Genomic DNA, 24,805 nt, shown 5'->3' with positions numbered 1-24,805 from the left:
AGCTAAGGTATGATTTCATCCCACAAAAGTATTCTGCACAACACTGAGACTAAAGTTATTGTGGATTTTTTTGGTCTCTGCTTTTTAATGTGGCAGTTTGCTGATCCACTTCCCCTCCTCCCCCTTAAAATCACTACAATAAATGACGAGCAAACACACAGCCAAGAATTCAGACAGTAAAATGTTTTTTAGGTACCTTGATTTTTTCCACAGCTCTCCTTGCTCTAGTAATGTAGTTGACCTGTAAAACAGAAGAAGATGATTACTGACTCCTGGTAGGCTTTTCAGTATTATTGGAATATACTGTACACTTAAAACTTAAGAAAGCATTAACACAACATTTAGTTTCTTGAACTCTGAATTTTTCAGAGTATTTCATTCAATTCCATTTTACTGTGTTATCACAGAAGGCATTTTTCATATACAAAAGAATCTCAAAGGGTAGTCTCATTTAGGAGCACCTAGTTGGGAATCTCACCATTTTGCCTCAGGCACACTGGATTACAAATCAAAGTAGAACCCAGTCTACTTGGTGCATTGTTAAAACAGAGCCTAACAGCCCCAGTCCACAACTCCTGTTGTAGCCCAGCAGAAGCTGAACTATGGAGCTGCCGCAGGCAGGCTGGGGCTGGGTGGGGAGCCAGGGAAAGGAACACAATACTTCTCTTTGAAGGTTGACAACCGCTGGTGTGCAAAGTTCATAAGGAAACAACCGCCTGGCTCTGACCCTTTCCCACCACTGAGCAGCTATGGGTTCTCCTCTTGCCTTCATCTTCTACATGAAAGTAGAATGAGTAAATCAGATAGCAACTGCTTACTTCTATCATCTTTTGTCTTCTCAGTCTTTGAGCACAAGTTCAATCAAATCTGACAAATCTATTCCCATCATCTTCCGTTTTCCCTTGACCACTCCTCCAAGGAAAGGCAGTTATTTCCTGGGGAACAGGGGCCAGACTCCCTGATTTCATAATTGCATACAAAACATATGCTACATTTTCTTTTTTAAGATCTATACAGTGCAAATTAAACATTTTATGCATCGTGAAAACCCTGTGCTCAGCTCACCATCAGGCACAGGCAGCACTTCTCACCAACCTGTGACCCTCTTCCTATTCATGAGGTTGTAACAGCCTCCTTCAACCATCACCAGTCTCTCATGACTTCAATACAGTAACTTCAAACATTGCTGTTTAGCTCTTCTCAGTGTATCGTACTAAAATACTTGAGCAGTTTCAACATTTCAGCAGGCTGGCTATCCCATTCCCCAGCAGCACTAAAGGCTGGATTATTCAGCGTTCTCTATGAATTTCAGCAGTAAAGAAGTGAGTTCCAAAAAAAACCAGTGCTCACCAAAAGAAAGCAAGTAGGATTACACAAAATTACTGTGAGACATTACTGTCACAAGATACTCTGAAGCAAAAAACGCCCAAGAGAACCATGATTAAAATAAGACGTTATTGCATGTGTGCTCAAATTGTCTCTTTTCCCTGAATTACTTTGTCACAGTAAGTCAGTTCCTTGTGCACTTGAAAAATAAACGTTGCCATAAATATGGCAGTATTTTCAGCAAGCTCTTATTTAGGAATGAACAATGTACTTGTACTCAGTATTAACAAAGGTAAACAGCCATAAAACTATTTAATCTACTGTTAGAGCTGACAGGAGTAAAGATTTAGGGGACAGGATTGGCTCTAGCCAGGTGCTCTGCGTGGGGCTTGGCCATATTTGCTTATTTTGCTGTGCTGCCAAGTGCTCCCTGGCAGAGCACACCAAGCGATGGCAGCAACTGGGGAAAGAGGAGGAAGCATATTGGCATCACAATGTCGTGTTAGAGCAGGAGCCCTCCACACCATCAGGAATTTAAACACTTTAATGTGACTGTTTATTCTCGGCATGAGTAGGGTTTATTTTTCATCTACTTCACACTGCTAGAGATAAGGGAATGCTATTTCTATGCAAGTTCCCGATACGTTATTTTAAGCATAGCTGTCACCCGCAAGAAGAGAGCCTGTCTTGCAGCCTAACAGCTACTCTTTCTAGAGGGCATCACCAGACCACTCTCAGACATGAAAATGTAACATTCCCTCCTGGTCCAATAGCACCAGCTGGCAGAATGCAGAGGTGCCCATTTGTGATGCTGTTTAACACTTTAGCTCTCTGGGAGCTGCACAGCACTGCTCGCTCCCGTGAAGGCTGGTGCACCGCTGCGTAAGTGCTTGCTCACCTCTGGCACTGGAGAAGTTGGAGCCCCTGCAGCTCTCAGCACAAGGCGGCAGTGGGGAAACAGCTGAAGCCAGGAACCACAACCCTCCAAACATCATATGCTTTTAAGCATGTATTTTTTCTGCCCTTTGTCACAAACTCTTTGCTACAATCCTTTTCTTCCTCACATCCTTTCTCTCTAGTATGACTCAATGCACTCTCACAAGCTCTTCCTCCTTCCCCAGTTCAAAATTCACATTATTAAAACAAACAAAAGCCAAAACCAACAAAAACAAACCCCTTGCCATTTGGTACCATGACCTAATGCACTCTGCTTAATCCACTGGGGTCTTTTCATCTCACTCTACCCACCCCTTGAGTATGGGCAAGAAACTCTGATGTAAGTACTGGCCAGCAGTTGTCTTCACTACACTGAGCATTGTTTAGGCCATATTCTCAGCTCTAAGTCATTAATTAAATGCCTGTATGGCCAAAAATAACATTATACATTCAGTAACAAAGGATGAGGATTGGATAAAGAATGGGAAAAAGAAAATCTGAAAAGGAATAACAGCCGCACAGTAAAGAACCAACTCAAAGCCAGCTCTCAGATAAGGGAAAATAACAACTGAAAGACATTCTTGGATGAATAAAGTAGGAAGAGAGATGGATTTTAACTCAAGACACGACAGCAGTAAATATTGAATGTGAGCAGCCTCAAAAAATTGAGAATACATCTGAATAAATGCACATGTCAGAAATCAAACGTATTACACAAATCCTAATGGGATACTGAAAATGCAAGGACAAATCAAATGCTAAATGAGAGCTTCAGCCTGTAGGACAACAGGATTTGCGTGTGTGGCAGAGATACCATTTATCGTCTTGAGAACTAAAGTGTAAAAGCCACTTGGTTACTTGAGAGCTCTCTCCCACTCTGAGAAGCAACATTTTAGAACTGCATCTATCATCATAGAGAAACTATGAGTCATCACAATGACAGAGAGTCAAGGGATGGGATATCCCAAAGAAACACGTCCTGGAATGAAAATACAATTTTCTTCAACTACTCGTATTATAATGGCTGATCAGCGTGTAGTAGGAAAATACACTTCTGGTTTGAATCCAAACCTTGAGTATAAAAAGCAAAGCCCTGGTAAATATTTAAGAGCATTTTGAGTTCCAAACTGAAGAAGGTTTTTTTTTTTTTAACAAACAAAGCCATCAAAAGATTGTGCAACTCTAAGAGCCCTTAAGGAAACAATTGGGAATTTTTCATAACATGGTATTTCCTTATACCACTGACCACAGGAATGCAAACAGTTCCACCAAACAGAGATTTCTTCACTGGAAACAACTGACAATCTAACCATGTTTCCATCTTTTCCACTCTCGACGCTCAGCATACAAAATAGATGATATAATTGGATACAGAAGTGTCATACCAGGGCCACAAGATATCTTGACTAAAACTCAGCACCTGAGAGGCTTGACAAGAATATAGATCCTGAGGGTTAGAGAAAAAGAGAGAGGGAGAACTTGTATTTAATTATTGAGCATCTTTGTCTAATCAAAATCTACATTTCTACTGCAATTTCTACGTATTTGTTGGCTTTCCCCAAAACAGTGTTAGCATCCCTATCAACCAGAAACAGTCCCCTAGCCCAAACCATAACTCAGTATATCAGTACAAGAGTCAGTCCTGCAGCATTCCCTGACAGTAAGGCAACTGATGCTAGCCAGGAGGACCGGCATGGAAACATGGGTTGTTACTCAACTTGCTAGTGGAAGAAAAAGCAGTACTACTGGTAATATACTGCTTGTACCTTACACAATATCTCCCATGTTAGTCTAGTGAGCTAAGCAGGTTGAGTGAGGTGATTCGCCCCCTCTACTTTGCTCTCATGAGACCCCACCTGCAATCCTGAATCCAGCTCTGGGGCACCCAACAGGAGGACGACATGGAGCTGTTGGAGCAAGTCCAGAGGAGGCTGTAGATGCTCCAAGGGCTGGAGCACCTCTCCTAGGAAGACAGGCTGAGAGAGTTGGGCTTGTTCAGCCTGGAGAAGAGAAGGCTCTGGAGAGCAGCCTTTCAATATCTAAAAAGGGGCCTACAAGAAAGCTGGAGAGGGACCTTCTATGAGGGCATGGAGGAGAGGGACAAGGACAAGGGAGAATGGTCTTAAACTGAGAGAGGGTAGACTCAGATTAGACATTAGGAAGAAATTCTTCCCTGTGAGGGTGCTGAGGCGCTGGCACAGGGTGCCCAGAGAAGCTGTGGCTGCCCCATCCCTGGCAGTGTTCAAGGCCAGGTTGGACACAGGGGCTTGGAGCAACCTGCTCTAGTGGAAGGTGTCCCTGCCCGTGGCAGGGGGTTGGAACTGGATGAGCTTTAAGGTCCCTTCCAACACAAACCAGTCTGGGATTCCATGATAGATTTCCTTGTCAACTTCTCCGTTTAGGATTATTAGTTCAGCAATGCCAAATGGCAACATGAATCCCTTCAAAGGTAGTTGGAAATGCTGCCATTTCAGTATGGGCAATGTCAGTCTTACTATTCACAGTCTACCAGCCTTCAGACCCTGCATTAGGAGACCAAATATCAGAGAGATCTCAGGGAAAAGCAAGACAGGCCTTACAAAGGGACTTAATTTTCTTGACAGCTAATTAACAAGTCACTATCATGGAGAAAGCAATTTACACCCTGTGCAGAGCTTCAGGCTGTGAAGAGAGAAAAACAGAGGAAATGAACATAAGCAATGGTAAAACCAGAGAGAATCGTCAGGATTCAGGAAGGCAGAAGAATGCTAAAAGGTGCTAGTCATTGGCCCCCTGACAAGTGTCTGTCATTGACAATTTGCAACTCAATTAAGCCAAGATTTTAATCAGGGCTACAACTGTACTTAATTCTCTTCATTGCAGCTGAAGGAAAGCAAGGGGAACAAGTCATAAAACCAGAACAAAACTGAAATGTGCTACAAAAGAGACCAAATTGTTTTCAGAAGGAAAAACCAAAACAAACAAACGCCATGAAAGACAAAGCTTTATGGAGTTAGTGTGCCAAATGAGTCAAGAATTTTGGATGGTAGCAAAGGCAGAGAAATGCCTTAACTTCAGATAGAGACATTAGAAGACTTTGCTTATGTGGAAACATGTTTGCAATCTTAGAAGATTTCAACTTTTGGAATTCCCCTTTTAGGGGGAAACATGGAAAAATCTTCTATGCTCTTTGAAAAGGAGAATGGGATATGACTCTGGTGCCCCATGTGCAAATAGGGCTACAAGGCTTTCATAACAAACTCATCCCTATGGTGCTATGGAGGAAGAGGCCACCATCATACATGAAACGTGCCTACAGTGTACTTTAATATTCCAAGATGATAAATGATAAGATAATCAAGGCAAGTCTCCATAATATTTTCACATACAAAACCATTTACCAGGACTTATTGAACAGGAAGCTTAAATTTCCAAGAGCTTTATCATCTGAACCATTCCATCTCTTGATCTTTCCTTTCGGGGAGATGCACACTGAGCTCTTGAAGTACTGACCTTTCATCACAGCACACTCTTGGTCTTGGAGAATTCAAGTTTTCTAAAGTTACACACATATGAACCTCCCCTTCCTTTTTAGTTGATGCTGAAGATCTAAACATAAATTACATAAAGCAGCAGCTTGGTTTAATTACAAATAGTGCAGCAAAAACTGGTTGGCTTTTTTCAGTTACCTAAATAACCAAAACCCCACATCAGCTGATACACCAAGTAGTCCGTGCTGAGATTTAGAAGACTACTCAAAACCTATTTTTTATTCTTATTACTGTCAGCACCCTAGAGAAAAACATGTACCAAAAAGCTTTTCAATTTCATCTTACTGGTGAGGCTATAAAGAGCTACCCAAACTCTGCAGGCTGTAAGGCAAGGCAGTAGTTAGAGCACACCACATTTTTCTACAATTAGAACATAGGACTATCAAGCCACGCAAGAAATGATTTGCTGGTTTTCATTAAAATGCACACTTCATATTTATTTTTGCCTACAGTCACTGCACCAAGATGCATGATCAGAATAGCAAGAAACTAGTGGGCAGAGTCTATGTAGCATTCGTACCTGAGTTAACTGCACTACAATCAGTGGAAGTTTGGTGCTGGTAAGGAAGCAGAGATTTTAGGAAAACATTACAAATCAAAGCTATTGAACACTATCTGAATAGCTTTAATTATGACTTCTGGCTGAAATACATATATATGAATATGCTAATTCATACTTACTTTAGAGTTTATAGTTTATAATAATACTTGTTATTCCATTTTACCTTTGTCATTTGATAAATCCCACTACTAAAGGCTCAATGCTCCGTAATTCAGTGATGTAAAGACTAGAGCTGCTGTCTAGTATCTACTCTGTTTCTAAGCAAGACTGGAAATACAGTTTCAGGTGGGGTATTTCATTATATAGCACTGCATTATTAAATTTTCACATAGTTACAGTCCGAGCAGTGGGAAATGACAGTTTCAGACATCAGGTGAATGGCCTTAAGGATCTGGATGCTCGGCACAGTTCTGCAACAGGCATCCTAGCTGGCCTCAGGAAAACAACTTCAGCGTTACATACTCCCCTCACCCCCTTAAAATGAGGTGAAGTCCCTTCTGAGATGGGCATTAGCGAAGCTGTATTCAAAGAATGGTTTGGGTTGGAAAGGACCTTAAAATCATCTAGTTCCAACCCCCTGCAGGGACGCCCCACACATCCTCCATGTCTGTCAATGACAGGTGCTTCAAGCCAGACAAAATACAAGTGCTAACGGTGGCTTCAAAAGGCCTGTCAAGGGGAGACGGACAGTGCTCCTTTAGCCTTCATTATGGAAAATGACAAAGCATCTACTAAAGCTACCCACAATACATTTAAGCAAAATAATTTTCAACCTATGTCCCAGGTTTGGGTAATTGTGAAGGAAATAAAACCCATCTAGCATTTTCCAGCTGCTATTTAATGCTCCTGAACTTACAGAATCATAGAGTTGGAAGAGACCTTAAAGAACACCTAGTTCCAACTTGCATCCTAAGCTTTTTTCCCCTCTACCTTTTTTTGCCGCACTCCACATATATTCTGTTATTCACTCTTCAGATTTTCAATCTCTACTGGAAGAAAAAAAACCCAATCTCTTATATTCCTGTTTAAAAAGACAAGGAAATGTGAAAGCCTGGCATGAGTCCTTTCTCACCTTTTGTTGCCACAGGTTTCCTGCTTTCTTCTTGTCCCTGAGACAAGATCTCTTTCATTTTCTACCAGTCTGTCAGTGCGGACTCCAACTCATTAGCTTTTGCTACGATCTCATTACTGTCCTCAGATTTCACTTACTGATGTGCCATACTCACCCCACTGTTAAAAGTTGCTCTCAGCTTCTCACCAGAGACCATCCACTCCAACCACTTACATCTAGCGGTTTGCAGGATCCCACTCTCAGCAATACATAGTTGTTCAAAAATGCCAGGACTGCTGAAGATTGTAAGCAATCCCACCCTCCCCCTGCTGCAGTTCCTTCCTTTCATGCTTCAATCCTGCTTCTGTATTCAGTTTTCAGCACCATCCCCTGCACTTACAGCGCTTCATCTTTGGCCTGCAACTCCTCTTCCATTGCCATGTGTGCTCTGGGTATGAGAGCTGGCCATAAGCATTGCTTTGAGTAACCTCCTATAAATCACAAATACACTAGTTTACCACTGGGAAAGCGCCCTGCACCTAGCTAGCCTTTGTTACTCTCTGTCATCCACAAAAAAAAGCATTTTTACTCATTTGAGGTGATTTTTAATCACCTCAAATGTGTAATTGGAAGCAACTTCCTGGTGCTCTACACAGCCCATCTACCTCCTCCTCTGCCCAACACATCCACCGCAGCATCAAAGCTTCAAGAAAGGAATGGGCACTTCAGGGAGCAAGACCTCTGCTCCTTTGGGCTCCATCTCTCACACAAGGAAACAAAACCAACTTCCCAAATCACTCAGGTATGTGCCTTTGATACACCGTTCTCATGTGTAAACAAACACAAGTTTGTATGTAAAAAATAAACATTCGCAGTTATAGCAAATACAGTGGTCTGCCTAAGGGTAAAAACAAGGCAAGTTTCATAGGGAATCTTTCCATACTTTTTCATATAAAGTAACAATAAGATCTAGGGTATTCTCACGCTACATTTCATCTCACAGCATGGTTTGGGGTTTCTTGTTTGTTTTTTTTTTTTTTTTTTGCAAACTGTCTTTGCCACTTCACTCCTAAAGAATGTCCATTCAGGATGTTTTTACTAAGAAGTGATGGTTTAACAATGCGTTGACCACCTGAGCAGCCATCTAACCCATCAAATCTACACCTGTACTAGCACAGAGTTTTCTCTTTCAGCTATGAAGCTGAAGCATTACTCCCATTCTACTTCAGCAACATGACTTCTGAGCATTCCCAGCCAGGTCACCAGCATTCTGCATTTTTCTTAGACAGTCAAACTTGCCTCCGAAAACAGGAACAGAAATAAAAATGAAGCTCTGCAGTTGATGTTTGGAGGGATGGAAGAGGCTTTTCCCCATGCTCCCAGCAGTGATTGAGACAATCAGCAGAGCTGCACCAAAGCATGGCACAATCTCCCGTGAGGAATCTTGGTGCCTGACAACAGATGATCAGAAGACATTTCACAACATAAACTTCACACGTATGGTATTATTTTCTTCCAGCATTCATTTATGGATAAAGCCTTAGCTGGATTCATAACACCACTATTGCTGCAAAACTCATAATGATCAGTACATACAGATCTGTAAGTGTATAAATCTTTAAGTGTTTTTTTCTCAGCTACAAAGTACCCAAACTCTCATTTATTGAAACAAGCTGTATTTGGAAGTGAAGATTACGAGTTGTTTACAAACTGAAAGAAAACCAGATTTTTATCAGTCCTCTTTCTGCTTCATTCTGATATTCTAATCAGAAACATTGCCTCTTTATATTCTTTAATTGAATCCCTCTCCTGAAATGCTCAATCCAGCCCCAAACCTAAGAAAGAATAGAAACCAACTACACTACTTTTTTCTTTTTGAACTTTATCTTACTTGTTCACTTTTGACTTTCTACAAAGCTTAATTCATCCACCCTCCACCCTAACCCCTGGGAGCATCTTGTACTTTCCAGCCATCTGGAGCGTATTTACTTTACTAAAAGAAAGTTAAATTTGCTCATGAACAAAGAAAATCCCCTCCTATCTTTGTGTCCTGTCTGTACAGTTATTTTCTAAGTCCTCATTTGCTCAAAAAAACTATTGTGCCCTCTGGGGAGCTCACACAATCTTCCTCGTGAGCTCTGCAGAGGCCATACAACTCCATTTACCAGAGAGAGGGAGATAAATTAGTGGTTTTCCCCCTCAGTTTTCACCTTCTCTTCACAAAAGCCTTTACAAACAGCACGAACGTTAATGAATGATGAATTAGGATAGCAGCGATTGCACCAAAGTGTTTATTAGACAGTAAAAGCAACAGTTTTGCTGCATCTCTGTTCCTCCTTTTTTCATCAAAACATCCCTGCTGCCACCCCCCACCCCCCCAACACTATGGACACAAATGTGCTGAGGAAGACTTGCAAACTGCAGAAGACAGGCAACTACCTCAAACTGGTTTTTACTTTCAACCATATGTTCTTAAAACACCCACCCGCTTTTATCTGGCTTTATCTGCGCTGATGTATAATGCTTCCCTTTTAGTCCATTTTATAAGCCTATTTTTCAAGGCACACTATCTCTTTTGATCAAAGGTAGTCAGCTCCAGCTTATCATTAAAAGCTATTTTGCAGCTTGACATGCACCAGAATGCTGCATCGAGTTGAAATGAAAGCCAGATTGGCATCTTTGTTCCAGAGAAATTAATGAAAGCAGTGAGCAGTGCATGACATGCAGCTAACTTCAATGAGGAACTGAAAGATCCTGATGCTTTGTGATGCTTGTCCCAAACATCGGATTAATTGCCAAAATTCATTTCAGTTTTAATGAGCTAATGTAATATCTGTGATAAGGGAAAATGCCAGTGTGGAACTATACTGTAACATGAGATAGAAAACATGTACTAGAGGGAAAAATACCTTTCTAGAAAGATGACTGCTGAAAGAGAACTACTGCTGTTGTTTAGTTTCAAGTTGAACCTCTGAATTCAATTCAAAGAAGTGACCCTTCAGAGGAGCAATGATTTTTAATGATCACATCAAGTACTTTCTTGTCTCCTCAGCAGCTCTTCTGGAATACCAAGGAGTAGAAGCTCAATTACAGATGTGTGGGAGGCTGCATACCACCACCACAGTAAATTCATTAGAGCAAGAAAGACACTGTGTAGAAATAACAATGAATTCAAAACTTAATTGAAGATGCCTATGTGAAAAATAACTGCTGAAATAACTCACCCAAATACTACCACCTATAAAGGAATGCAAAACAGACAGTTAAAATGCTGCATAAAGCTCTGTGGCCACACAATGCTGGAGCAGCACAATTAGCAGTCGGGACAGAAACACTTCCCTTGCCAACACTTACCTCTTCCACATCTAGGAAATGAGGACTTAGTGCCATCATTTCCTTGTATTTTCAGTTGCCAGTTTCTAGGCTGATTCAACATTATTCCTTCCCAGTTTTGTCCTCCTCATCTCCAAACTCCAAAAAGGGCCATCAGGATGAATAACCACGGTTTGTCATTAAAATCAGCTGAAGCATAGTGAAGATGCAACACATCTCTGCTTCAGGGAAGTATTGCCTAATTATTTATTAGAAACAAACCCCCAGGAGATCTGTTACCAGTTGAGCATTACCTCCACTAAACAAGGACTTTTCCCACCTTTTATGTGATTTCAAGCTGTTCAAATTTTCCCCAGAATTTGTAATCTTGGTTTCTCTTGGAAGGGAAGACATGGACAATAATCCATTAGGCAACTGAACTTCCTTTTCCTGAGACAAGCTGAATGTTTCATGCAAGCTACTAAAAATAAGTTTTACTTCCACCAATGACAGCTCCTCACAGTTTAATCAAAGGAAGAGCCATCCATAATGGGCCCTGTTCTCTAGGGCATCCGAGTTAGAAAATGATCAGTAAGAGAAGATTCACTGCAGAGAACAGAAGAATCTGCAAAGAATTGAAGACCAATACATTTGCACTTACTGTGCATCAGTTTGATTTTACATGTTTCTAACACAGAGAACATGAAGTAACTTGATTTTCAGTCTGCAGCAATGGTATGAAATTAGTTTCTAAGGAAACAGGGCAGAACCTGAAGGAACAAAATTCCTGGGTTTGTGCTGCTTCTGTAGCTAACACAGCACCAGCTGCAGAAAGGTACATGAAGCAAAATCCCTCCAAATCGATTAAGGAATTGAGCATCCTGAACTAGCAACCGCACTGGCAAGGCACAGCCATCTACTGGAGGGGGAAGACCACAGCCACAGAGGTGTAAGCAGGATGCGCACCCGCCCAGCACCAGTATGAGCCTACTCCTCTCATCAACAGCGCAAGAACAGGCACTAAAAATAACCTCGAATACAGCTGGCACTTGATACAGGCTGCTCCTTCATGCATGCCACGGTTCCTCTGTGACTTTCTAAAAACTCAGGCTGCCCACATCTTGTGGTTCCTCTTTCGGAGGGAAAACAAGTTTTTAACTAGTGAGGCAGCAAACCTTTCCTCCCAAGAACCCAGAGAGGGGCAGGTAAAAGAGGGGTTTCCACACCGTGAACCCAAGCAGGCTTCCCTGCCATGGTGAGTACTGGATTTCAGAGAGGATCCCCCCCAAAAGCCTCCCCACCAATGGGTCTGACAGCACAGGGCTCCTTCAGATGCTCTCCCAGGCTGGTGCTGCAGTCCATATGCAGGGATCACACTCGATATAGCAGACCCAAAGGACAGCTATGCCAGGGAACGCCACGTGATGAGGTCCTCCAGGCCAACATAATCAGAATTCTTTGGAGAATATAAACCTTCGGGGGTATGTGGTGCACTTCTGAAAGTTCAAACGGAAACATTCCTTTCTACCAATCAGCCACATAACCCACTGCTTAGCAATAGACATTGCATGTGTATATACATTTGCGAGAGGCAAAACAAGTTTTGTTATCCATCCTTCTCATGACACAGCAAGACAGTTCCACACAGGGTTTTCAAGAAAAAGAAAGTTATCTTAAATTTAGATTTCAAAATAAACCCAGGTCACCTTTACATTCAATCAAACTGGACCCTGAATGGAAAACAAATTATTTCTAAAGCAGTTTCAGAGAGAACCCTCCTCAGTCTGGACACGTGCTGCATTGGTTGGGCAGGGAGAATTCTTTTTGCACAGCTATCTAGTTTTCAAAAGGAAACCCCAAAACATCAGTGTTAGAACCTACTTCCAGAAGTGTTTGCCTGAAGGCCAGGGACAACAGCCCAGGCCTGAAACCCCAACAACGTTACCACAGGATATAATTTCACTATGTTACTCCACTGCAGAATGCATGTCAATACTCATCTCTAGCTATAAATCAGTGGAATCTATTTTAGGCACAAAAGCTTCAAAACAAATTCTTCTGACCAACCTCCCAAATTAATTATGCAAATGCCGCATGAAAGCGCACAGATCATTATTCCTTCAAATTTTTAAACCCCTGCACAGAAAGGAAAAGAAAGCAATGCCTAATTATACACATTGAATAAGGCAGATAATGGCCTGTCACATGCATCACTCTGAACGCAGATCAGAGTGATGGTTTTAGCTGTAAACACAATGTGGAAATGTCAAATAACTTTGATCTTGTCTTTGGCAAGAACATGCTTCTTTAAGACACCATTCTGTATTGAATGGGATGTATATATTTAGCACTTTTTCCTGTTGAGTTTCAAAGCCTTTCCTTACCAAACGTATCCTACAAGATATTCCAACAGAGACTAATAATCGTATTTCCCCAAACAGAAGAATGCTGCTGCTTATTGCCTTGCTAAAAACACTGGAAGCAACAATACTTCTATTGCAACATGGTTGTTCAAGCAAAGCATGATTGGTTTTGTATTAAAAAAACCCAGAATCATACAATAGTTTGGGTTGGAAGGGACTGTCAAAGGTCATCTAGTCCAACCCCCGCAATGAGCAGGGACACCTTCAACTAGGTCAGGTTGCCCAAAACCACATCCAGCCTGCCCCGAATGTCTTCAGGGATGGCGCATCCACCACCTCTCTGGGCAACCTGTGTCAGGGTTTTACCACCCTCATCGTAAAAAATTTTCTCCTCACATCCAGCCTGAATCTCCCCTCTTTTAGTTTAAAACCATCACCCCAAGTCCTACCGCAACAGGCCCTGCTAAAAAGTCTCTCCCCATTTTTCTTATAGGCCCTTTTAAGTAATGAAAGGCCACAATAAACAACAAGGGTTTTTTTGAAGAAATTGAAACATATGTGAAAGGAAGGGCTAAAACTGAACAGGTAGAAGTAGTTGAGCATGCCCAGGTTAGGCATGCCAGGGAGGCAGCAAGAACCACTGCCCTGCTCTTTGTGCCTGGCGCTAGAAAAATTCCTTGTAACACTGCCGGTGCTATCAAACCAAACTTCAGCACATATTAAAACACGTTTCAAGACATTGTTATTAAGGGGAGATTAGGCTTTTAACAAGACATTTCCACAACTCAAGAAACTCAGGCTATCAGTTGGAAAAGAATCAATAAAGAATTTCAGTGGCTACATGATGACATCAGCCATTTCGAGCATAAATGCAACAAGAATGTCTATGTGCTGCATAGCACAGCAGGCTTCACTTCCACCCTAGGCTTTGCTTTCTAAGACCTTCTGCCACTTACAGGTAAAACACAAGATACCAAATTTCATGTTGAGATTATACTAGTTTTAAAGTATGAAGAAATTCTATCAAAATAACAATTCAGGAAAATAAATGCACAATTTCTGAAGTGATGGATAACTGGTACAGACTTAGGGTCAGTCTAATGAAAATACTGCTGCAGTTTTGCCTGGTTGGATCACCACATTGAGACAAAAGACAGATCCTGTCAGATGTTGCTGCAATAGCTACTACAATAAAGTTTACTGATGCAATCCCTGTTTGTCATTCACCATGCGGATTCCAGTTTTCCAAAGGGGAAAAGAAAAAAACCCACTACCCCTCCCATCAAAACTATACGTAAGTATTACAGTCAGTTTACAGAAGATATAAACAAGAATAATACCCAAATTCACTTACATTCAGAAGACAAATCCCTACTTTGATGAAGGCCTGGACTGTGCAAAGCTTCAGAAGATTGCTCAATTAGTTTATCTTATTTTGCCACCAAAAGCAAATTCTAATGCTCCGAATCTGGAAGACACTTCATTTCAGAATACACAGCTCAAGCTTGAAAATAGAAGTTGCAAGGGTGTCAGAACATGACTAGTTAATCTTTCTTTCCCCTTCAGAAATCAAGGGGTTTTTTTTTCTTTTCTTCTCAGTTGAGACAGAACATTATTTGCAGCTTAGCCAAACTGACTCACTTCCACAGGCTCCTCCAGCATACTTCTAGCAAAACCCTTCTGGGAGTGGATTGTTTTTCCTCCTTCAAAAACATCAGTTGAGATGATACTCAAGTGTACAGTTAGAGCAGTACAAATGTAAATTATTGCTATGCAAAAAGGATGCTGGTTAGTTTTATATGTTCCTCCCTCAAGAAAAGAGAGATGAGACCTCATTTAGTTTCAATTCCCCCCTCCCAGCTCTTGCTGAGTTAATTCAAACCAAGCCATCCCCCTCCTCACCTCTCAGCAGACATCTTTCTAACAAAATCCTTAACTTTGGCATTTATTGTACACACTTGGATCCCTTCAACAAAAATTACTTAAAAAAGGGGAAGAAAACGTGCTCTGATCAGAATGCTACATAAAATGGTGATGCAAGACTGCACGAGATACAGTCAAAGGCCTGCAGAATTCATCCAAGTCCAGGTCTAAAATAAAACAGCACTACAGGAGTGTAAGATTTCCTTAGTATGTGCACCTCAGTCAATTTACACAAGCCCCTACTGATCTTTGCTTCCACTGCTGAAACTGCTAAACAAAATAGTGACTTTTACATGCTGCTTCTACAACACAGCCACGTTGAGAACTTGTACATCAAAGAAAAGAGAGCAAAACTAGGATAGAATTAACTGACATCTTCTCCCCTCACTGTGTTACCAGCTATCTGCTCCTTCCTCATCTGCTGGTCCATTTGACAACCTCTTGTTGCTTGATCCGTTTCTGTTCAGCAAAATGCACACGTTTAGGTCTTTGTATGAAAACAACCACAACTGCTTCACAAACGCCTCAGGAATTGAAAGTTTTAATATCATAACATCTCATGAACTTTCTCCTGAGTTTGCTGGTAAGCCTATAGGTTGATGCAAAGTGTAGTCATGTACTCGAGTTTCCTGTTTGAATATTCCCTCTCCTCCTTTTTTAAGCAAGAGTATTCTCCGTCCTTTGAAACAGGAAGTCATTAAGTTCCAAATGTTTATACTAAATGAAAACATACATATTGCCATGACTGCTATGCAGTGACTATTGGGTGGTCTCAATCTGAATCCACTTTCTGACCAGCAAGTGCTTCCCTTGCGAGGAATTACCCAAGCACAGCCTCAGAGACCAAGGACTGGAAAGGTATAAACAGTCAGCCAGTATAATTACAGGTCAGGAGTTTTACATTTTTTTAAAGACTTTAACACACCCACAAAAACCTCCCCAACATCTGGTTTCAGTAAGTATTTAAATAAATGTTTTCCCCAAATTATATCAGAAATTGGCTAGTGCGGTACGTTCCTTGGGATGAGGTCAGCAACGCGCACTCGTGCAGCACCTTCAGTGCAGTCATTCGCATGATTATGTGTGCCAGAGCGTGGCAGGGGGTTGGAACTACATGATCTTAAGGTCCTTTCCAACCCTAACTATGCTATGATTCTGTGATTCTGTGAAGAGAGAAATTCACAGCCCATTGGCATCCTTCACTGCTAAACTTCAGCACACTTTCTGCAACTGCATCTCCAACATACCAGCTTCTGGTCATACTGTTCTCATTCATAAACTCCTAAACCATTTCAAGTTTCCTCTTAAATTTGATAAGCATTAAAAAAAAACAACCCCATGACTTCTATTCAGTAGTTTGATAATAATACATAATACAGAGACTTCTCATACACAGAACACCTAACTCACCCCAGACTAACAGAACAAAATCCGTCACTTGTGATTTGAGTTTAATGTCATCCTAATCCCAATTCACCACGATTTGCCTTTTGCAGATATAAATTAGACTCCAGGAGAAATCAAACTCCAGTCCATCAGCATAAAGTTTCAACCACTTTTGCACCATGTGTCTTTAGTACAGGAAAATGCAGTTCCTCCCAACCTCGAGATTTTAATTATTAAATAGTATTTGGAAGAAGTGAAGAAGTCTCTTCTGAGAGCTGCAAAGCAGCTCCTCAGTACTCATGAGCACTTTCAGGAAACTGGAGTGCTCCTCCAGCACGCCCACTTGCTTCCCGTGAATAAGCAGTGTTTAGAATTATCTGGAGAGGTCTTCCAAAGTGCTGAGAACATCATTTCTGTGCATTTTGATGCTCTATGAATCACCAAGACCAGAACATGAAGCCAAGAAACAGCAAAACATGCACATGTATAAACAACAAAGAAGAGCTGCTAAGACTAATATTAGACCTACAAAAAAAGTATATCCTGAAGGTATCAGGAAGAGACCAACAGGAACTTCCACATTATGCCACCTCCACATGAGACTCTCCACTTTTGTTTGGATCCACAGATCAATATGAATGTCAGGAATTAATAAAGCTAGCAGTACAGATCAGCTCTCCAGAGACCAGCCACATCTGTTCAGCAATGCCAAGCTGCCAGCTGGATGGAGTCCCAGAAGCCTTTCAAGGGTCATCATGCACAACGAAAGCCTGTACTCAGCTAAGAACCTTTTAGCCTAGCAACTAAAAAGGTAACAGGTATTCCGTTAATTACATTAAGTAATTAAGTCATGTTTAGCTCTGTCAATTAGGATGCCTAATTTTAAAATGTCTAGCTGCAGCATTTAAATTCCTGTTTTCTTCTGGTGCTGCAACAGCACACAATTCTAAAACACTGTCATTCTCATGGCTGAGTCAAAAAAACAAAGCTATGCTGTTACCAGCTACGGTAATCAGTTGAAATAGAAAGAGTCAAAGCATCACCTGTTGGATACTGCATATTCTAAGCAACTTTAATGTACAAATAATCAATTTAAAAAGCAAGAACAAAAGAGACTTTGGATCTCAGGTGAGACCATTAACCACACAAGGATGTCTTATCTGGATACAAATTGCCAAAATGTCCTTTCCTTGTGTATGTTTGTTCGGAGCCTGTTAAGGGAAGAAATAAACCCTACAGTAGATAACATTTGCCTCCCTCCCCAGTATGTACCTCGCTGACACACATGGTCTTGCAGGGCATAAAAGCTCCCATTGATGTTTTGACACAACGAGCTAGTTCTGAAGACTGTCTGCTGGCCTACATGGAAACTGCTCCTTCCAAACGGCTTCAAATCAGAAGTACAGTACCATACCTGCTCAGTTAAACACTGCTTCAACCACAGCTGCAGGTGGCCCAGCCTTCATGCTGAAACACCTTGGTAGGCATGTGCTGAAGAGATCTGTTGTCTAGGATTACAACAGCCAAAACCCCACTGGGTAGCTCTCCCTGCTCCGAGGAGCACCCCAGCCCAACACTCTTTTTATTACAGGAAATCATGCCTCTGATGTCTGCAAAGTATTTCCAATTCTTACCTTTCAGCTGGTTCCCAAGTGGAAGCCAAAGGGTGAATCCAGGCTGGCCCTCTTCACCAGCCCCACAGACAGCTTGTTTTCTAAGCTAAGAAGTCATTTTCAAGAGCGTAATCAAGATCAACCTGCTGAAATTAGTCTGAACAATTCATGCAAACAACTGCTGTGCAGAGTATTTTATTAGAAGCAAATCGTTGCTCCCAAATTTTACTCATAGTGAGCAGTACCAGGGGTTTGCTCCCAGTCCTAACAGGCACCGTGTCTGTGACGCTTTGTCACTGCAAAGTATTGCTCTTTCTGACCCCATGCAATGCGTCAGGAGTGTTACCAGCATCGCAGGGCCACTATAGGACATGGGGCACCACCCATGAGGACACCTGGAATTATTAGCCCCCATTTGATTAGCAATCCAGCTACTAATTTGATATCCCTGTAAGCAGGGCCTGTTAACCATGCTACGCAGTACCCCAGACTGGCCATATGAAAATGCCAGTGTCACTTGCTCACCTTTGTAATCTGCTGTAAGGTTTTTCAGATGAAGACATATTTCATCTTGTGGTGCTATATAAATAAACAAAGTATTCTAAACAATCATTTCTCTCCAACTGGGGTTATGTCATATGGTTTGCTTTCTCTATGAAAGAAAACATGTACATAAAGTGCAACCAGATGCTGTTGGCAGAGAGTTGGTTTAATATGGACTCATTTCTAAAAACATGATTACAGATGTGGCCTACATCTTGAACCCAGTGTTCAAGGAAAAATTCTCTCTGTATAATCATTTCACTCGTCTTCCATGTTTTCTCGAAGTATCTTAACTCACAAAAACACGTTTCCTAGAACTACAAAAGTTACCCACCATCCCCTTTCACACCCTTTCCACCCCAAAAATAATTCAAGCATACCCTTATCAAAGAAAAGGTGAACATGTTACTGAGGAAGCACTGCTTTGTAGCAGCTCATTGCTAGAGCAGCTACCAGAAGGCAATGTTTCAGGTTAGAACTAAGTCTAGATGAGCTTCTTTGCTACAAAGAGTGCTTATCTAGGACTGCACCTGACTGTAACTTGATTTTCAAAGTACAAAAACAGTCACTACCACTCTGCTTGCAGGACTGGAGAAACTTAAGAGACACTTTAATAAAATATTTTTAGTGGTTTGAGTTAAAAAAAAAAAATCAGAAATCCAACTGATACATACCCAGGTTTTTATCGCTAATAACATCCTTAAATAAAAAAAACTCTTACCAATGTGTAGAGATTTCAGTGAGGTAACTCAAATACATGATAAAGATTTATTTGGTGTGCTCTAGCATTGCCTAGAACATAAAAGGTAGATTCATTCTGATAAAACTCTGATCAATCAATAAAATTAATAGAAACACAAGTAAGTTTTAAACATAAAAGTAATAAAGTTTGACTAAGAACTTGGTTCTTTCCTGCTTGCCAATTTATAAAATCTTATCAACTTACCGTGGGAAAGTTTGAATAAAACTCAAACCCATCTCCAAATAGGATAGAAACAGCACTGAAAGACTGACAGTGTCATTCCACATCTAAACCCAGAAGAGTTTCACCATATTTGATGTCCAGGTATCAAAGAACAGTCCTCTCAGCGAGTGCACTCCTCAACTAGATCAGACAAATCCTGAAGGGGGCCTACAAGGATGGCGGAGAGGGACTCTTCGTCAGGGACTGGAGTGATAGGACAAGGGGTAATGGGTTAAAATTTAAACAGGGGAAGTTCAGGTTAGATGTAAGAACTGGATGAGCTTTAAGGTCCTTTCCAACCCAAACCATCCTGTGATTCGATGATTCATATTCATATGAGTAGACAATCCAATGTTTAAGCAAAATTCTCTCTGTATTTAATCATTTTACTCTCACTCCACATTCATGCTCATATAAAATTAAACTAGTAAAAAAACCCAAATGATTACTGAGGTTATTGCCTTGGCAACATATTTATTGAAGGAATTAAAGTACTTGAAGCTGGGTTAGTTACTACGAGTGACACCACTTAAATAACAGGTGAAAACAACCCACTTCCCCAAATTATTTGATTAGGCCTTTGAAAAATTAAATAACACTTTCAGAGGACATCTGTCCTTAGGAGCACCTACATTTATTGGTCATGCTCAGGTATTTGATTAATCTAGATTATCTTTCCCAAGCAAGGTATTAAGAGGGTCATATGAAATGATGAAAACGTTGAAGAATAAAAATTGAAGCAGGGAAAACTTCTGTTTTTACCTAAGAAATACAGTGTCAGATGATGTGAACAGAGCTGCAGTTTTAAAATCCTCTCACATCCAGCCGATTTCTAACCAACAGGTACGTAACTGTATTTGCTTCTGAAGCAGGAAGATCAGACAAGTGGATTTTTTCCTAACTATTTAAAATGTCCCAAGCAACGTTTAACAAGAACTTTTAACATCTGCCACATCTGAATTGAGCATCCTTTTCAACAGGACTAATATAGGTATAGTTGTATAAACACTGACTTTAGTGGTGGAGTCAGATGGATTTCAAGCAGCTTGTTCAGAGAGGAAGCTTTGGTGAGGATGGGTAAACAGGCAATCCGAGCTCAGAGGTGAGCAAAGCACTTGTGTCTGCTCCTTGTTTCCATGAGGAAAAGGCTATTTCAGTGAGCGGCTGTTGGAGCACCAAGCACCAGGGCTCAGCTGCACTCTCCCCCAGGCATTTCCAGCTACTCGGGTCAGGGTGGGTGATGTGCCCACATGCAGTCTATCTACAGTGCCTAAAAATTATTTACAAGCTTCAACTGCTACAGCCTCACTTACTAGTTATAACAGAAGCATTGCTAGTAAAGCTTTTTCTTCAAACAAACATAAAAGAAACCCCAATTTGAGAGTATTTTGATTTGACTGATTCTGAAGCCTACCTATGGATGGGAGGGTAGGAGAAACAAGTGAGGACATTGTGTGCATTTGTTTATTTTCTTAAGAAGGAAGACAAACAAACTGAACTGTTTGAGAATCCAAAACATACAGGTGGTTTCTGGACACATTAATAAATGAATGGCAAAACCTTCATTCATTTCCTAGGTACTATTTCACATGAGGGGTTTCACTGTCCCCAGAAAAGGTGAGCACCAGTGGGTGTCAGACATTTATGAGATAAAATATCTTAAAATGAGATGGATAAAATACTGCAGCATTTACACAGCTTGTATTAAAAAGTTAAAAATTAAAAGCTCACAGCCCAAGTGTTTCCAGAAGTCAAGCCAATATGCCGGTGGGATATTTAAATAAGACAGAAATCTCAATAATGAGCTGAGAACTAAACAGAGAATTGTTATCTGCGTGTTATCTGCATGGAGCCAGAGCTGAGAAGACCCACGGATTCAGAATTTGTATGCAAGACGAATAACCTAAAGTGTGCTTTCACTGCTCTGCTGGGGCACCTTCATTCGCCAGCCAAGCCCAAGCTGAGTTTGCCTTATTTTAAGGCTTCCGGCATCAATAGAGAGTTCTCCAAAAAGCAATTCAAAGCAGGAGTGTGATTAAGGGGAAAGCCTCAGCTGGCCGAACTGAGCAGTATGAATACCTCCTGCCTTTCCACTCCATTACAGACCAAGCCAAAGATGCTGCGGCTCAAGAGAAAAATCTCAGTAGCTGTGGATCCGAGTCCAGTGCAAACTCACCCCCCACGAGATGCTACAAGGAAATCACTGCATCTCACAACCAAAAGCCAGTTCTACTTTTATACCTCCCCCAGCTATCAAATACGCTCAAGAGAGCACTCAATTCATCAGAAAGCTGCACAATTGCACACTGTGGGGCAAGCCTGTGCTAGTTCAGTTTACCACAAAGGAAAAACAAGTAGAAGATAAGATCCTCTTACACTAAATACCGTCACACAGACCTCTCAGGAAACTTAACTTCACACAACTGCAAGATAAATAAATAATTTGAAGGTATCAGCTGTAGCCTTTTATGTTTTCACACTGAGTTACACAACTTTGCAACCTTCCAAATCCAGAGGGTCCTGTGGGTGAGTGATTTTAAAATGCATCCATACTTGTCTCGCCTCTGGTCAGAAATGGACATTGCAATACATTTCTAGACAAACAAATCCTACTTTTACAAATGCTTTAATAATTTAGGCACTTCAGGGCATACTTTTTTCTTTCTTATGTAATACCCATTGCTGTAATCCATAGAAATATTTCCAGAAGTTTATCCCTGGGGCAATATGGAGTTTTACCTCTTCTGTCAGCTTGCTTTCCTCGTCATGCAGAATCCTATTGCACCACATGCATATTATGGTACAAAAAAAGGACTAAAAATACTGTGTTCATTAAATTTGACCATAAAGCACAGTGCTAATGTACTCCAAGTGCTAATCTCAAATCACACGCAGCTTTTTGCTCCATGAGGAATCCAGTTTTCATCTTCCAAAGTGCTACACTATTAGCCATGATAAGAGCTTTCATTTTTACCAGAGAGTGGCTTCTAACATGGGTAGGACGGACATAAGAAGATAAAAGGAGTTACAGTTATGCAGTTGAACCCGACAAAGAGAGAGAAAGCATTAGGAAGGGTTCTTCTAGATTTGTAGGAATAAAGAAATAGATCAGGTGTGTTGAAGACCTTGTGTAGCAAGAGATGGGGAGAAGAAACACTTTTGTGTCTTGGGTATGATTCAATTGTAGCACCCAAATTCACTAATGTGCAAAGACACTGAAGTTACTGAGAATAACAGGCAGGAAAAATACCCCCAAAGCATGCTAAGAGAATTCACAGGGCATTAAGATGCTGGCTGCAGTTTTGACTTCAGCGGCTTTAGTTTGTAAATGTCAAAGCTAATACTCTGCTTTTTCCTCCTCCTCTCTCCTCGAGAAGGATCTGCAGAAAACTGCAGTACTGCACACTCTCTACCCTGAAAGACCAACACTCTGGCATAGCAAAGGCAGTGAGAAAGGGATTCAGCATCATTCCTCTTCTGGCAGCGCTCAACATCAGAGAGAAAACCACCGGCACACTCTGAGTTCTTGCTTCACACTGCGTTTCTGGCTAAGAGGCACAGTCATTTATTTATTGAATCTCTCAGCAAATTTGCTTGCATCCTTAAGTATGTTTTGATGATTCTATCCCTATTTTAGCATATTACAATTAATAATATTTTCTAACTGTAGTAGAAGGCAAAACATACCAGCAGCAGCTAGCAGACAGTTGCAGCAAGCCAGAGGCAACAGCCATGAAGGTCAGGTACTCACTGTGCCAGAAGGCAGCACTGCTTCTCACCGAGCTCAATGCTTGGAACGAGGTTTCAGGAACCTCAGCCACAGCCAGGTCTATTATACTGGCTTCAGTTATAGTCCTTTCAGGGAATCTGGATGTCTCCTGTTGAATTTACTGCTCTAATGGCATTTGAATCAAAGGAGACTTCCTGAGTAAGCCAGAATTCAGGATAAATGCATGAAGATAGGATACAGCAATTAGAAGTATTGCCCAAATCGTCTGCTATTGGCCTCTCGGTTACTTCACAAGCTGCCTCAGTTTTAAACTCTGCTTAAAGCAAAATGAACAAATGCCAATAAAGTTTGATGGAAAATCCAGCATCAGCCAAATGTGGCATTGTTTGTTTCAGTTATATAGAATCATTATGTCCGGTCCTTGGATCCTCTTTATTATACCCTCATTTCCCCTGACTGAAGAAACCTCTGTAACAGAACACCCTCAGGAGCCATAATTTAACAAAGACAGCATCCGAACTTGATCCAACGACCTATGAATGAAGGCAGTGATCTGGGTATGGTTAGGGTATAAAAAACCATGAATTCCAATGGACAAAATGAAAAACTACATTTGATAATAAATCTTCCTTTTATGAGTAAGCTTAATACCCTTCCTCTTGGTACAAGAACGTAATACTGTCTTCTTTGCCAAGAAACAAAGAAGGACAGAAAACCCACACAAAACAAGAACCATAAGAAACGGAATAAACAACAGATACACATAATGTTTTCAGAAAGTTTTACCTTCTTTTTCTCCCTGCATATGGCCTAGATCTCATTAATCAAGACTTTTAATATACCAGTGTTTGAAATGAGTCTTCAGAAAGGCAGCAGAAGTCAGAGCCAAACCAGGGCTGGGCGAGATGAGACAATCGCATGGGAACTGAGCCACACGCTTTACTATTGCGAGAAAGCAGGAGCTTACACGTGTGCAAGTACGGCAGTCACACACAGACTGACCCGGGCTGTGGAGTATACACATCTCCTTTTCCTACAGAAATCAAATAGCTGAGAACCCAAAACTACTGAGTTTAGAGGAGGACAGTGTTTGCACCCAACCCCAGACACCACTGCTTTGACAATCTGACCAAGAGCAGCAGCTTTGCTACTCCCATTCCTGCATTTAAAAGATGCCGAATAAAACAAGATCGCCCTGAAACCACTTGCCTAATCACCTTTAAAATTCAGGGGCTCTGTTTTGGTTCATCTCACACCAAAATGCTACCAACGGAAAACAAGTTCACACTGGAGGTGATACATGCAACAGGCAAAGTAATTTTCAGAGCTCTTTCTGTTGAAGTCAGTATCAGGTCGTCCAACACGCTGACACAGCCCAAGCTGTTATTTTTAAACACAGCCGTAGTCTATTTAGCTAAAGCATCTTTACTCTGACTGAGCCAGTATTACTTTGATAAGACTCCTTAAGTATGTACACTCAGGCCTGCATATCACATCAAACAAAATAAATACAAACTTTTGAAGACAAGGCTTCGTTGCAGCTAGGAAAAGAGAAAAAAGGAAAGA

The 24,805-nt window shown here is 41.1% G+C and overlaps 1 protein-coding gene across 2 annotated transcripts in view; it reads right to left on the bottom strand.

The window, feature by feature from the left end:
• ADD3 (adducin 3) overlaps positions 1-24,805 on the bottom strand; it is a 100,654-nt gene that overhangs the window by 64,822 nt on the left and 11,027 nt on the right. For both annotated transcript variants that reach the window (XM_030486630.2, XM_030486632.2), the window contains exon 2: positions 197-241. The gene's annotated coding sequence lies outside the window, so the exon portion shown is untranslated. The remainder of the gene's footprint in view (positions 1-196; positions 242-24,805) is intronic.

The sequence above is a fragment of the Strigops habroptila genome, chromosome 5 (assembly GCF_004027225.2).
Source record: "Strigops habroptila isolate Jane chromosome 5, bStrHab1.2.pri, whole genome shotgun sequence".
In the NCBI taxonomy this organism is placed as follows: domain Eukaryota; kingdom Metazoa; phylum Chordata; class Aves; order Psittaciformes; family Psittacidae; genus Strigops; species Strigops habroptila.
The sequence above is the reverse complement of the archived record's forward strand: the minus strand, read 5'-3'. Positions and strand labels throughout refer to the sequence as shown.